General features: G+C 55.2%; 1 long non-coding RNA gene across 1 annotated transcript; it reads left to right on the top strand.

Moving 5' to 3' along the window:
- Nucleotides 1-1,216: 1,216 nt before the first annotated feature.
- Nucleotides 1,217-12,147, top strand: LOC141042033 (uncharacterized). The gene is made up of 2 exons (XR_012203838.1): nucleotides 1,217-2,106; nucleotides 11,735-12,147. It is a non-coding gene; the product is annotated as an uncharacterized lncRNA (long non-coding RNA).
- The last annotated feature ends 381 nt before the right edge of the window (nucleotides 12,148-12,528 follow it).

Raw genomic sequence — 12,528 nt, 5'->3', positions numbered from 1 at the left:
CACATGCAGTACAATGCGTGGGGCGTTCGTGACATTGATGGCTATGGCTGCTTCGTGTTCGAGAAAGATACCACCTCCGTTGGGCCAGGCGTATTCAACTGGAGGCGGGTTTACAGCCTCGGAAACCACTCCTTGTTCCTCGGGCTCAATTATCCGATCATCCAACCAATCATCTATCATATCACCGGCGATGATTACTGTGCTATGCAACTTCCATTCGCGAGGGGGGGCTGTGTTTACACATCATACCATGGGTTTCATGAATCACCATATCCAGAGATTCGTCGACACAGCTTGTTGCCAGATAATCTTCAGTGTGTGAAAGGCATCAAGCTTCCATGCGATGGATGGCTTTTGCAAACCCGACATGCGGCGATGTGGTTCATGCCAACAGCAAATATGCACAACTTGATTCGTGCTGATATCTAGACTGAGCCATGTATTCTGCTGCTGTAGCATGACCCTCTTTTGTTGGATATTATGTATTGTTGTTAGTTTGAAGCACTCCTCTGGTTTGAAGGATAGATACCTTCCTGGGTAGAATGTACTGATAATGATGATGGAGATGCTGTGCAGAAGCCATATATATATATATATATATATATATATATATATATATATATATATATATATATATCAGTTAGGCTTCAAGTGCGTACTTGTTAGTTAAACCTATGTATAAATTGTGACACTAAATACGACTAGTAAGTAGTACAGTAGCAGTACTAGTATACGTCGGTCAAATTATTCATCATGTCCACACATTGAATTGACGTGACAACACGCTGCGCGTGAGGTGACACAAGAATCCCGGCGGCGTGTTCGGGTATTCTGGACTTCAGATTTGGAGTACCACTTATCTGTCGAAATCTTTCATCATTCACTTAAAACAGTCGATTGATCATACATTGAGTACCATATAACTGGAATTACCGATGCAAGTCGAAGAAGGATTGGCCGGTGCTGCTGGCTGGCGTCAAGTTCGATCCCACGGATCAAGAGCTGATCGAGCACCTTGAGGCCAAAGTGAGTGCTGAAAGCGCGAGATTTTAGTCTCTCATCGATTTGTTCATACCAACCATCGACAGCGAGCACGGCATATGCTACACCCAACCTGAGAAACTTCCAGGTAAGACACCGATCGGCCGTCTACTTGCACAAACATATTCCTTTATTTATAGCTCTATTTTTCTTTTTAGACGCAGACCTGGTGAAGCAATTACAATTTGACAGTTAATAAAAAGTGAAACAAGTGACTGCAACATGCCAAAGATGTTATGAAAATGCCAACTAGGTACACTAAAACCTGTATTCCACAATACTGCAGGTATCACACTGAGTGGCCTAAGGAAGCATTTCTTCCAGCGCAATTCCAGGGCATTCAAAAGGGGCACGTGGACGCGTCGCAAGATACAGTCGGAGTGCGGCATGCACGCGATGTGGCACAAGACCGGCAATACCTTGCCAGTGATGGTCAACGGCCGGCAGACGGGTAGCAAAAAAGGTTCTGGTGCTGCACACCAACAAGAACTTCGACCAGTAGAGGACCAACTGGGTGATGCACCAGTACCACCTCGGGGACCTGGAGCAAGAGAAGGAGCGGGAGCTGGTCCTCTGCAATATTTTCTACCAGACGAACACTAGGGCCAGGAGTAAAAAGATTATAAGTTAGTTTGGTATTGGTAGTTGTACTACCTTGTCGTCCGCAAGTTGGTATTGTTGTTAACGATATTTTCGTATGAACTTGCATTTGCTTCCAACCATCATGCCGAGGGTCGACTGGATATAAAGCTGAATCATTTGTTTCGAAACGAATTTTCAGGCACCTGATTTTTATTTGATGGGTAGCATAAGCACCCGCCGTTCAAATTCCCAGTTCTCCAATTTTTTCGAAACAAGTGCATGCACTTATTATCACGATAAAAAAACAATATCCGTGCTGCATCCCAGTTATCAGTCTCTACTTGCAGAATTCTCTCATTTATTGAGCACGTATATTGTATTTTCAGGTCGAGCAAGTTTCAACTGGGCTGTAGACTGCCCAGGGTTGGTTTTGTTTTTAACAGGCCCCGCCCATGACGACAATGGGGCACAAAGATCCAGCAGGTATCTACTGGCCTCTGGCCCACCAGCGTTAGTTATATTTTGTCTTACAACATCCGCAGGTAGTTTTTTTACTGAATCAAACACACAGCCCAGTTCTATTTTCCTCTTGAAACGCATGCCCTACATCCGTTTTCTAATCTCTACCTATAGTTTTACTAGTTCATATACACGTATCATTATATTGAAAACACATAAAATTCCCTTTTCATATTTACATCCTTATTTTTGTTGTTTTTTCCCACCCAACGCTGATTTTTTACCACTGGTTTCCCTTAAACCAACTCAATTGTCCCACGTCTTATTTGCTTACAAAAACAAAATGTTTTTTTGGCAAATCAATAAGTTCTTAAAAAAATGTTTATCATTTTGGGATTACAACAGTTCGGACTCCACCGAAATATGCAAAATAAGGTTGAACTTTTTGACCGTGGTCCTGGGCAGAAAATGGGCTGTAATAAATTACTTAAGAATTAGCAAATGGGCTGCAAATTATAAAAAATAGCAAATGGGCTTTATGTTGTCTGCAACAGATCTGGACGCCGACTTGTGGGCCTACTAAGTTCATGCGTACACAAGGTTTCTCAAAAAAGAAACTTAGTCAACAATCGACTCTACCAGCATCAGACCGTTAGATGTCAATCTAACGGCAATCGTGCTTCTTCAGTCTTTGATCTTCCTGCCCCAGCCGCCCAAACCAGCGCCGTCGGAACCGCCTGCTCCCGCCTCCCGTGGCCGGCAGTGCTGCCGGGCAGGCCTCACGGCCCCATCATACTCGCATCCCTGGCCTGTCTATCCCTCTACTCACCCACACCTCCTGTTATTTTCTGGCGACGGCAGCCGAACCAGTCAACCCTCGTACTCTCCACCACGTGGGCAGCCACTGCCGTGTCTTCCCCGGTTCCATGTCGTTCCCTTCGTAGGCCTCGCCGTCGTCCACCGCCCTGGTGCTCTCGGCGTGGCGTGGTCAACGATGTCCATCCAACGGCCATAGTGCTTCTTCAACCACTGGTCTTCTTGCCCCAGCCGCCCAAAGCAGCGCCGGTCATGCCGCATGCTCCTGCCTCCCGTGGCCGGCTGTCCTGCCGCGGAGGCCTTTTCGTCCCCATACTACTCCCACCGCTGGCCAGGCCATCCCTCCACTCACCCACTCCCCTTGTTATTCTGCGGCGACGGCAGCCTCACACCGCAGCCGAACCAGTGAACCCTCGTACTCCTCTCCGCGTGGGCATCTACTACCGCGTCTTCCTCGGATCCGCGTCGTCCCGTTCCTAGGCCTCACCATCGTCCACCACCGTGGTGCTCTCGGTGCGGCGTGGTCAATGTGGTCAAAGACCGACTTCCATCGGAAGAGTACTGTACGTGGAGAGGCTGACAGATGGGTCCATGGCAGCTGCAAGGAAGTGCCTCCTTATTACGCGCAAAATAATTATTCCTCCACCTGACAGCAGGGACCCACTGGACGGGCCACCAGTATTTCGCGGAAAAAACGTTTCCCCCCTGACTGTTGGGACCCATCGGACGGGCCACCGTATTTCGTGAATTTTTTTTTGCCCCTGACTGCTGGGACCCACCGGACGGACCACCGTATTTCGCGAAAAAAACGTTTGCCCCGCTGTCAGCTCGGACCCACCGGAAGTGCCTCCTTATTACGCACAGAAAAATGAATACTCTCCTGCTAGCTGGGACCCACCATGGTGGGAGGCTGACTTGTGGGCCTACTAAGTTGACGGGGACGGAGGGCTTTGTCAACTTAGTCAATATGAACGATTCTAGCTCCAGTGACCATACGATGTCCATCCAACGGCCGTCGTGCTTCTTCAATCTCTGCTCTTCCTGCTCTAGCCGCTCAAACAAGCGCCGGCGGGACTGCCTCCTCCCTCCTCCCCGCGGCCGGCTCTGCTGCCGCACAGGCCTCACCGCCCCACCATACTCCCATCGCTGGCCTAGCCATCCCTCCACTCACCCACACCTGCTGTTATTCTCCGGCGACGGCAGACGAACCAGTAAACCCTCGTACAGTCGTACTCCCCTCCCCATGGGAAACAACTGCCGAGTCTTCCCTGCCTCCGTGTCGTTCCCTTCCTAGGCCTCGCCGTCGTCCACCGCCCTGGTGTTGTCGGCGCGGCCTGGTCAACATGGTCAACGACCGACATGCATCTGAAGTGGACTGTACATGGAGAGGCCGACAGCTGGGTCCACGGCCGCACGCAAGGAAATGCCTCCTTATTACGTGCAAAATAATGATTCCTCCACCTGACATCAGGGACCCACCGAAAGGGCCTCTGTATTTCGTGAAAAAAATGTTACCACCGGTGACAGCTCGGACCCACCACCTATATCTTTGCACGCAAGGAAGTGCGTGCTTATTACGCACAAAAAAATGAATACTCCCCCTGTTAGCTGGGACCAAGTATAGTGGCAGGCTGACTTGTGGGCCTACTAAGTTGACGGGGACGGAGGGCTTTGTCAACTTAGTCAATATGCACGATTCTAGCTCCAGTGACCGTACGATGTCCATCTAACGGCCGTAGTGCTTCTTCAACCTCTGGTCTTCTTGCTCCAGCCGCCCAAACCAGCGCCGGTCGTGCCTCGTGCTCCTGCCTCCCGTGGCCGGCTGCGATGCGGCGGAGGCCTCACCGCCCCCTACTACTCCCACCGCTAGCCAGGCCGTCCCTCTACTCACCCACACCCCCTGTTATTCTGCAGCGACGGCATCCTCGCACTGCAGCGAACTAGTGAACCCTCGTACTCCTCTACACGTGGGCATCCACTGCCGCATCTTCCCCGGCTCCGCGTTGTCCCCTTCCTAGGCCTCGCCGTCGTCCACCGCCCTGGTGCTCTCGGCGCGGCGTGGTCAACGTGGTCAAGGAACGGCTTCCATCGGACGTGGACTGTACGTGGAGAGGCTGACAGCTGGGTCCACGGCCGCAGCAAAGAAGTGCCTCCTTATTACGTGCAAAATAATTATTCCTCCACCTGACAGCGGGGACCCACCAGACGGGCCACCATATTTTGCAAAAAAAAACGTTTCCCCCGTGACTGCTGGGACCCACCAGCTACACCTTCGCACGCAAGGAAGTGCGTCCGGGCCAAAAAAACAAAACGATTCGCCCCCCTGACTGCTGGGACCCACCAGCTACATCTTCGCACGCAAGGAAGTGCCTGACAGTCACGACCCACCTGGTCGAAGCGTACATAGCGTTGTCATTCTGGTCGCGAACGTGTATGTACATATATACTGATGGATGTAGAGGCGCGCACGTGTCGTAGTAGAGGCGCGTACGTGTCGTAGTAGAGGCGCACACGTAGCATGTACACGTACGTACAGCGGCCAGGGTGCAAGAAAGAAAATACGGCCACGTATGTGTACATACGGGCGGGGTCTCGAACGCCCACTCGCGCATACGTACGGCCAGGGCTCGTGTACATGGCTGGGTCGGAATGGAGAAACAGCGTCGTCATCGTGTTCATGGGGAGGCAACAGAATGCGTCGTGTTCATGGGGAGGCAACGGAATGCGTCGTGTTCATGGGCAGGCAATGGAATGCGTCGTGTTCATCGGGGGGCAACGGAACGCGTGGGAGCCAACCGGCTGGGTCGGAACGGAATGCGTGGTCGTGTTCATCGGGAGGGCTTGGACGGAACAGGCGATGGAAACGAGGCCTGGCGTACCGCAGAACGGAGGAAACGGACCTCCTACGGTCGAAACGGGGGTCCTGTTGATCGGGTGGGGTGTGGCGTACCGCAAGACGGAGGAAACGGACCTCCTACGGTCGAAACGGGGGTCCTGTTGATCTGGAGGGGTGTGGCGTACCGCAAAACGGACGAAACGGACCTCCTACGGTCGAAACGGGGGTCCTGTTCATCGGGAGGGGTGTGGCGTACCGCAAAACGGGACTCCACGGGATACTGTTCATCTCCACCGTCGACCTCCTCCAGCCTCCACGGGCTACCGTCGACCTCCTCCAGCCTCCACGGGCTCCTGTTCATCTAGCCTCCACCGCGCGCTACTCCACCGGCTACTGTTCAACCACCCCTCCACCGTCTACTGTTCATCCAGCCCTCCACACCACGGGGTCCTGTTCAACCACCCCTCCACGGGCAGCCCTCCACTATCTACTGTTCATCAATCCCTCCACACCACGGGGTCCTGTTCATCCAGAGGCAACGCCACCGCTCACTGTTCATGCAACCCCCCCGCAACGCTCACTGTTTATCCAATCGATCGGCTTCTGTTAGCAGCAGTAGCGAAGGAATCGCTCGATCGGGTTCAGTTAACAGCCATCGATCGATCGCTCGGGTTCTGTAACGCGTAGCCTGCAGTGCAATCGCTCGGGTTCAGTTAGACCCCAACGCCTTGCTCGGGTTCAGTTAGAGCCAACGCCTCGCACACACGCGCGTACGTGTGCGAGAGAAACGCGCATTGCTCGGCCCTCGAGCTCCCACCATAACCGGGAACTCCCTGAAATTTTCCTCGCCCTTGCTTCTACCACGGTTTTTTCCGTCATGGACGGCCCAAAGAATGTCATGCAGCTGCGTCTCCGGCCCGCCCAGGACGAAAAGCCCATTTTCTGTCTTGATTTTTTGTCATAGAAGTAGGAGCCCACCACATCTATGATGATACCGGATTTTGTCACAATTATCGTCATAGAAGTGTCATATGTATGACAGAAAAAAATTCGTTCGGCCCAAAATGTCACGGGTGTGTCTTTTTTTGTAGTGGTTGTGGTAGTCCTGCAAGTAGGACAGAGGAGCAAATAAGAGCAAGATAGCAACCGAAGTTTACCAAGAAGTTCCAAGCCGCCTGCTCAGCAGCCGACTCGGAACTCGGGGACTACACCCAGTGGGTGCACTAACGCGCCCCCACGGAAGAAATCAAGATCAAGAAACAAAAAAGCGGGAAGACTCACCCGAATGGCCGTCCGTGTCGTGAGGAACTCTTGATTGTACTGCCTCAGCATGGCGGCCTGGGACGGAAGCCGGTTCCGGACTTCTTGCGCCGCCACGTTCACCACGGCCGTCCCACCACCCGGCGTCCACCCCGAGCTGGCGCTGGCCGCCTCCAGATCCTGGGCCGACGAGCTAGAGCCCGCGGCCTTCTATGGGTCCGGCACCGAAGTCGCCTTCTCCGCGCGCTGGCGCGATGGCGACCGGACCACCAGGTCTGTCCTCGCAGCCGGCTCGCCTCCAGCCGGTTGCACGGGCGGCGCGTTAGGCCGGCTGCCTTGGTCCGCCCCAGTCGGCGATGGCGGTGCCGCCTCCCTCTCCCGGACGACGACGTCGTCCTCCTCCCTCTCCATCCCTGGCAGGTCGCCACCGGCTTCCTCCGGCGGGGGCTCCGGGATCTCGGGCGCCACGGCGCGCAGGGGGACGACAAGCAGGGCCTCCGCCGCCCTCTCTGTGGCTGCAGCCTCCACCTGGGTCTTGGCCGCCGCGTCGGCTTGTGCCGCCGCCGACTCCTCCGCCAGATCCTGCGCCGCCTTGGCAGCGGCCGCCCTCAGGTCCTCCGCCTCCTGCTCCTCCCACGCCTCCCGCGCATCCCGCTTCGTCGCCGCTTGAAGCTCGGCACGGGGGTCCACGCGGCGGGTGCTTGTGCATCCTCCCGCCGATCCAACCACGGAGGCGGCAGCGGTCCGCTCAAGAGAGAGCGGAGCCCTGTATGATAAGTCAAGACAAGGATTCAGAAGATATGAACGAGAAAGAAGAAGGAATACGCGAGAAGATTGACACTTACGCCGAAACCATTTGTGGTTGCTTCACCACCTTGCGGCAGCGGGCAGCCTTCACGGCTGCCTCATCCCGCTTGGTCGCCGCCACCATGCTCTTAGGCTTCTTCGGCCGACTGCCGAATAAGCCCGGCGCGGCCCGGCGCTTCTGTGCGCCGCCTCGGGCAGCCGGCACGGCCGATGAACCTGCGCCATGATCGGACGCCGGCTGGCGGCGCGGGACGACTTCCGCCTCGTCATCATCCGGCCAGTCATCGAAGCTGGCTCCAAGCCCGGCGCAGCCTGCCTCGCCGCCTCCCACCATGGTGTTGTCGTCCAGAGCGGCCGCCCCCAAGTCGGGGTCGTCCAAGTCGTGCGTCACCCGATCGGGGAGAAATTGGCGCTCCGCCCCCGCTGCCCTGGCCGCTGGTCGAAGGAGGGGGCTCTGCCAGGACAAACCGACTGGTCAGAGTCGGCCAAGAGAAACTTGGTGACAAAAGTAAAGAAGAGAAGATAAAGAAAGCTTACCATAGGCGGGGGATGGGCACGGGAGTACGGCTCCTTGCCAAACTGCCACTCGTCGGTGAGCTTGCAGTTCGCGAGGTAGTTCACCATGAGAGCTACCTCGGCGTGAGGCATCTCCTTGGTGCACATCTGACTCGGGTAGAGTTGGCCGCTCATTTAACAGATCATATGAGGGCGGCCTTGGAGCGGGAGCACCCGGCGCACCACGAAGGTGGCCAGCAGGTTGGACCCGGTAAGGCCCTCCGACTGGACCATTACCCGGAGCCACGCGACGGCGGCGGCTCCAGCAGGCGACCGCGTTCTAGCCCGATAGGACCACTGGGACCGCCTCCCAGCCGGCGGGCCGGCTACATAAGCCGGCAAGTTAACGAAGTCACCTTGCAGGGCGACGTTCTTCACGTAGAAATAGGATTTCTGCCAGAGCTTCACCGACTGGATCAGCGTGATGGCAGGAAAGGGGTTGTCGGCTACCGGCCTCCCCACCGCGATGAAGGCGCCGCTCTGAGCCGGCACGCCCTGCATGGCGGTGCCGAGCTTGGACTGGAAGAATTCCCCCCAGAGCTCGAGGGTGGGAAGGACGCCAAGGAAGCCCTCGCACAAAGTGACGAAGGCAGACAGCAGCACCACCGTGTTTGGAGTGAGGTGGTGCGGCTGGAGCTGGTAGAATTCGAGGAAGGAGCGGAAGAAGGCGCTCGCAGGCAGGCCAAGGCCGCGCAGGAAGTGCGAGCGGAAGATTACCCGCTCGGCTTCCTCCAGCGCCGGCGAGATCTCCTTCTTCGGCGCAAGACGGACCCGCACATGGTCCTCGCCGAGCAACCGCCGCGTCTTGCGGAGGAAGTCGATGTGGTCCGCGTGGACGTTGGAACCGTCCCAGTCTCTGCCGCGCAACTTGACGGCAAGAAGCTGATGAGAAAGGGCGCGGCGATGGCAAAACCACGGCCCCGCGGCGGCAAAGCTGCGGGGTAGTGCGAAGACTAGAGGGACGGCACGACGGCGAGGGGCTGCAGCAACGGAGAGAAAGAAGAAGAAGGTGGCGGAGCGAGGGTGAGCGTGCGAGCGTCTGCCGCTCCCCCTCCTCCCTCTATTTATAGCCTCGTGCGGCGAAGCCGAGGAGGCGAGGCATGGGGGGGACGTGGGATTAACTGCGCCCACTCCCCCATGTCCCGCGATTATTGCGCCCTAACGGCGTGCGGAAACTCCCGTTGGAAGGCGAGCGGCCCGTTTTGGGCCACAGAAGATCCACACCTAGGCCTAGGCGTGGAAGTGGCGGGCCCCGGCCTGCAGCGGTGTCCCGTCACGCGCGTGGGCTGGGAGGCCCTTCCAGCCGGAGGGTGCCACGTGGCACGCGGGCAGCAAGCGGCCGGCCCACAACCCGGCGTGCGCGCCGGCTGGCTCCCGCCTTCAGACTTCAAAACCTCACCAAGATGGCGCACCTGATCAAAGCCGGCTCCTAGCTGCTGGCTCTTCAAGATAGGAAGCTGATTGAGCTTCTCGTCTTCCTTTCAGCCTCGAAGCCCAACCAGCTTCGGGGACTACTGTCGGAGTAAATGACCACGGGTAGCCTAACCGACTCCCCCGAGTTCTTCAAAAATTATCGGGCTGATCGAGCCTTCAAGCACCCAAAGCACAGGGCCGCCTTCCCCTGGCCGGCTATCACACAGGCCGACTACTGGAAGGCGACCCAGCCCTAAAGAACCTCCCGAAGAAGCCGACCAAGACTGCACCCTCAAGGGCTGCACCCACATAACGGTGACGAGACGGGGCGTGGCTACAGAACAGCCTGCCACCCCCGAATCCCGGAGCACGCGTGGCCAGAGTGCGCCGTACGGGTCGGGCATCCCCCATCTGGCGTGACACTGTTGCCATGTTGACCATGACGCCACCCACGACAGGCTGTCAGTACGGCCCGCGGGCGGCGGGCCCCTTTAGCCAGAGAGACGCTTGAAGGCGGCCAAGCCTCCCCCAGTCGGCCTCGGGTGTAGCCGGCTCCCAATAGCTGGCTACCTCCCACCCTGGAAGTATGTGCATCATTAAGGAGACAAGACGAGGTAAGGCTACAGTGAGAGCCCGCCAGGCGGCGGCACTGTAGCCATGCTTACCTCGACAAAGCCCTCGTCATCAGGGGCAAGGCTACAGTAACCAGCCACCGACAAGACCACCTGGCGGTGGGGCCGGCCTGTTGGCCAAGAGGCCGGCAGCCAGTGGGACCCACCAGTCGGCGGGCCCCAGCGGTCGGCGGAGAAGCCGGCGAATACAGACATTGACGGCTAGGACCCGCGTCCAGCCGGATTGCCATTGTACCCCTGGGGGGTAGGCCTATATAAACCCCTCGGGGCACCCATGCAAAGGGTTGATCTCTTAGAATTTTAGACACCACATAGAGAGAAGAGGAAAGCTAGCCTTGCCCTTCTTCTTCCTCTAGCCAAACAGCTCAAGGAGCCACTTGTAGCCACTTGTGTTGATCTAGTGATCATGCGGAGACCCCGCAGAGCAGGACTAGGGGTGTTATCTCCACGGAGAGCCCCGAACCTGGGTAAGATTCGCCGGCGTGCATGTCTTCGCCTTATCCCGTTTCTAGGCACCGGCGATGTCTTACTGGCTCCCACAATGATAAGCCACCTGTTGGCATATGTCGCACCTACCACCCGACAATGGCCACGTATTTCGACTCAGACCGTCAGTCGAAGAAAGATTACACAAATATCAAGAAAGTTCTTGATGATGCTCTCCCCGGCAACGCCAAATCTGGAGGCACCTTCAGGAGGCCAATTTGTAGGTACGGCAAGCACATGTTCACCCACGTAACGACGTTCCCCTGCGTCAGAAGGATGCCTACTATGCCCTCCATCACATGCGGGCGATCGTACGGGACCATAATCACCTTCTGCTACCAACTAATCTCAAATATTGGGCCGCACGCTTGTCGGCAATCCAGGACGCGGACACCAGACAAGAATTCTTTCGCATCCTGTCGGAGTTTGCGGAAATCATCCATCAAGATGTCCTTTGTACCTCGGGGCAGTTCTACCTCAAATATCAACTCTCCAACAGTGAAATAGAAACAATGCTACAAATGCAGGCTGACAACGATCGTGATTTCATGACCATCACGAAAGACGACGGCTTCATCCACGCTGCAGTCCCTGAGTCGAGTCGAATGTAATGATGCTATGTAGTTCTGAAATATCGATTAGCTCATGTTGTAATTAAACTTTGATGAACTTGTATGTCTCTTTGGTTTGGACACACGTTCAACTTATATGTAATCGATGCTATTTATTAGTAGGACCATGAATCGGGCTATTAATGTGTTGCTTTTCTCTTCCGATCCTTTTGTTGCATACTTATATATTGCTTATGTATTGTCTTTGAATTGCTACTAACGTTTTGTTTGTCTAGTGCATAGAGATGCTGTCGTATGTCGTGTACAAGGGTAAGGTTCCCGGAGTCTACGACGACTGGGAGGAGTGTTGGAGACAGGTTCACCATTTCAGCGGTAACAGTTACAAAGGGTACACCACTAGGGCGGAGGCGGAAGCTAGATATGTGCGCTATCTAGCAGGAGAGAGGAGGGAGCGGAGGAGGAACCGGATGAAGACCAGTTTCATCGCGATGATGCTCATCGTGACCGGAGCTCTCTTCTATGTGATGGTAGTTTAGATATCGACTTGTAATGTGAAGACAAACTCGCTACTCGCGGTCTCGAGACTTGTAATGTTTTAACTTTGTTCGGTATTTTGAATTCGGAGACTAATATGATGAATTGTATTCGGAGACTAATCTTCTATTGTATTCGATAAATCTGTTGTTTATATGTTGTGCTGTTTATATTCTGTGCTGTAATGCATTTTGTAACCTGTGCAAATATCAGAAAAGCAAAAAAATCCCAATATTCATAGTAGTGGCGCACCTTGTTGAGCATTAGTGGCGCACCAGGGCTAAATACCAGTGGCGCATTATGGGGCATAGTAATGGCGCACTTGGGGGCATACGTGAAGGTAAATATGGCCCCCTAGGAGGCATAGTAATGGCGCACTGTTGGACATAGTAATGACGCACTGCCAGGTGCGCCACTATTATCTGGTATACTAATGGCGCACCAGAGGTGCACCATTAGTATTTGTTACTAGTGGCGTGGTAATAGTGGCGCACCTATAGTGCGCCATTAATGGCCAAAATAGGTGCGCCACTAA

Source organism: Aegilops tauschii, chromosome 2, assembly GCF_002575655.3.
Source record: "Aegilops tauschii subsp. strangulata cultivar AL8/78 chromosome 2, Aet v6.0, whole genome shotgun sequence".
In the NCBI taxonomy this organism is placed as follows: Eukaryota; Viridiplantae; Streptophyta; class Magnoliopsida; order Poales; family Poaceae; genus Aegilops; species Aegilops tauschii.
Note: the sequence above shows the minus strand (reverse complement) of the source record. Positions and strands in the feature narration are given on the sequence as shown.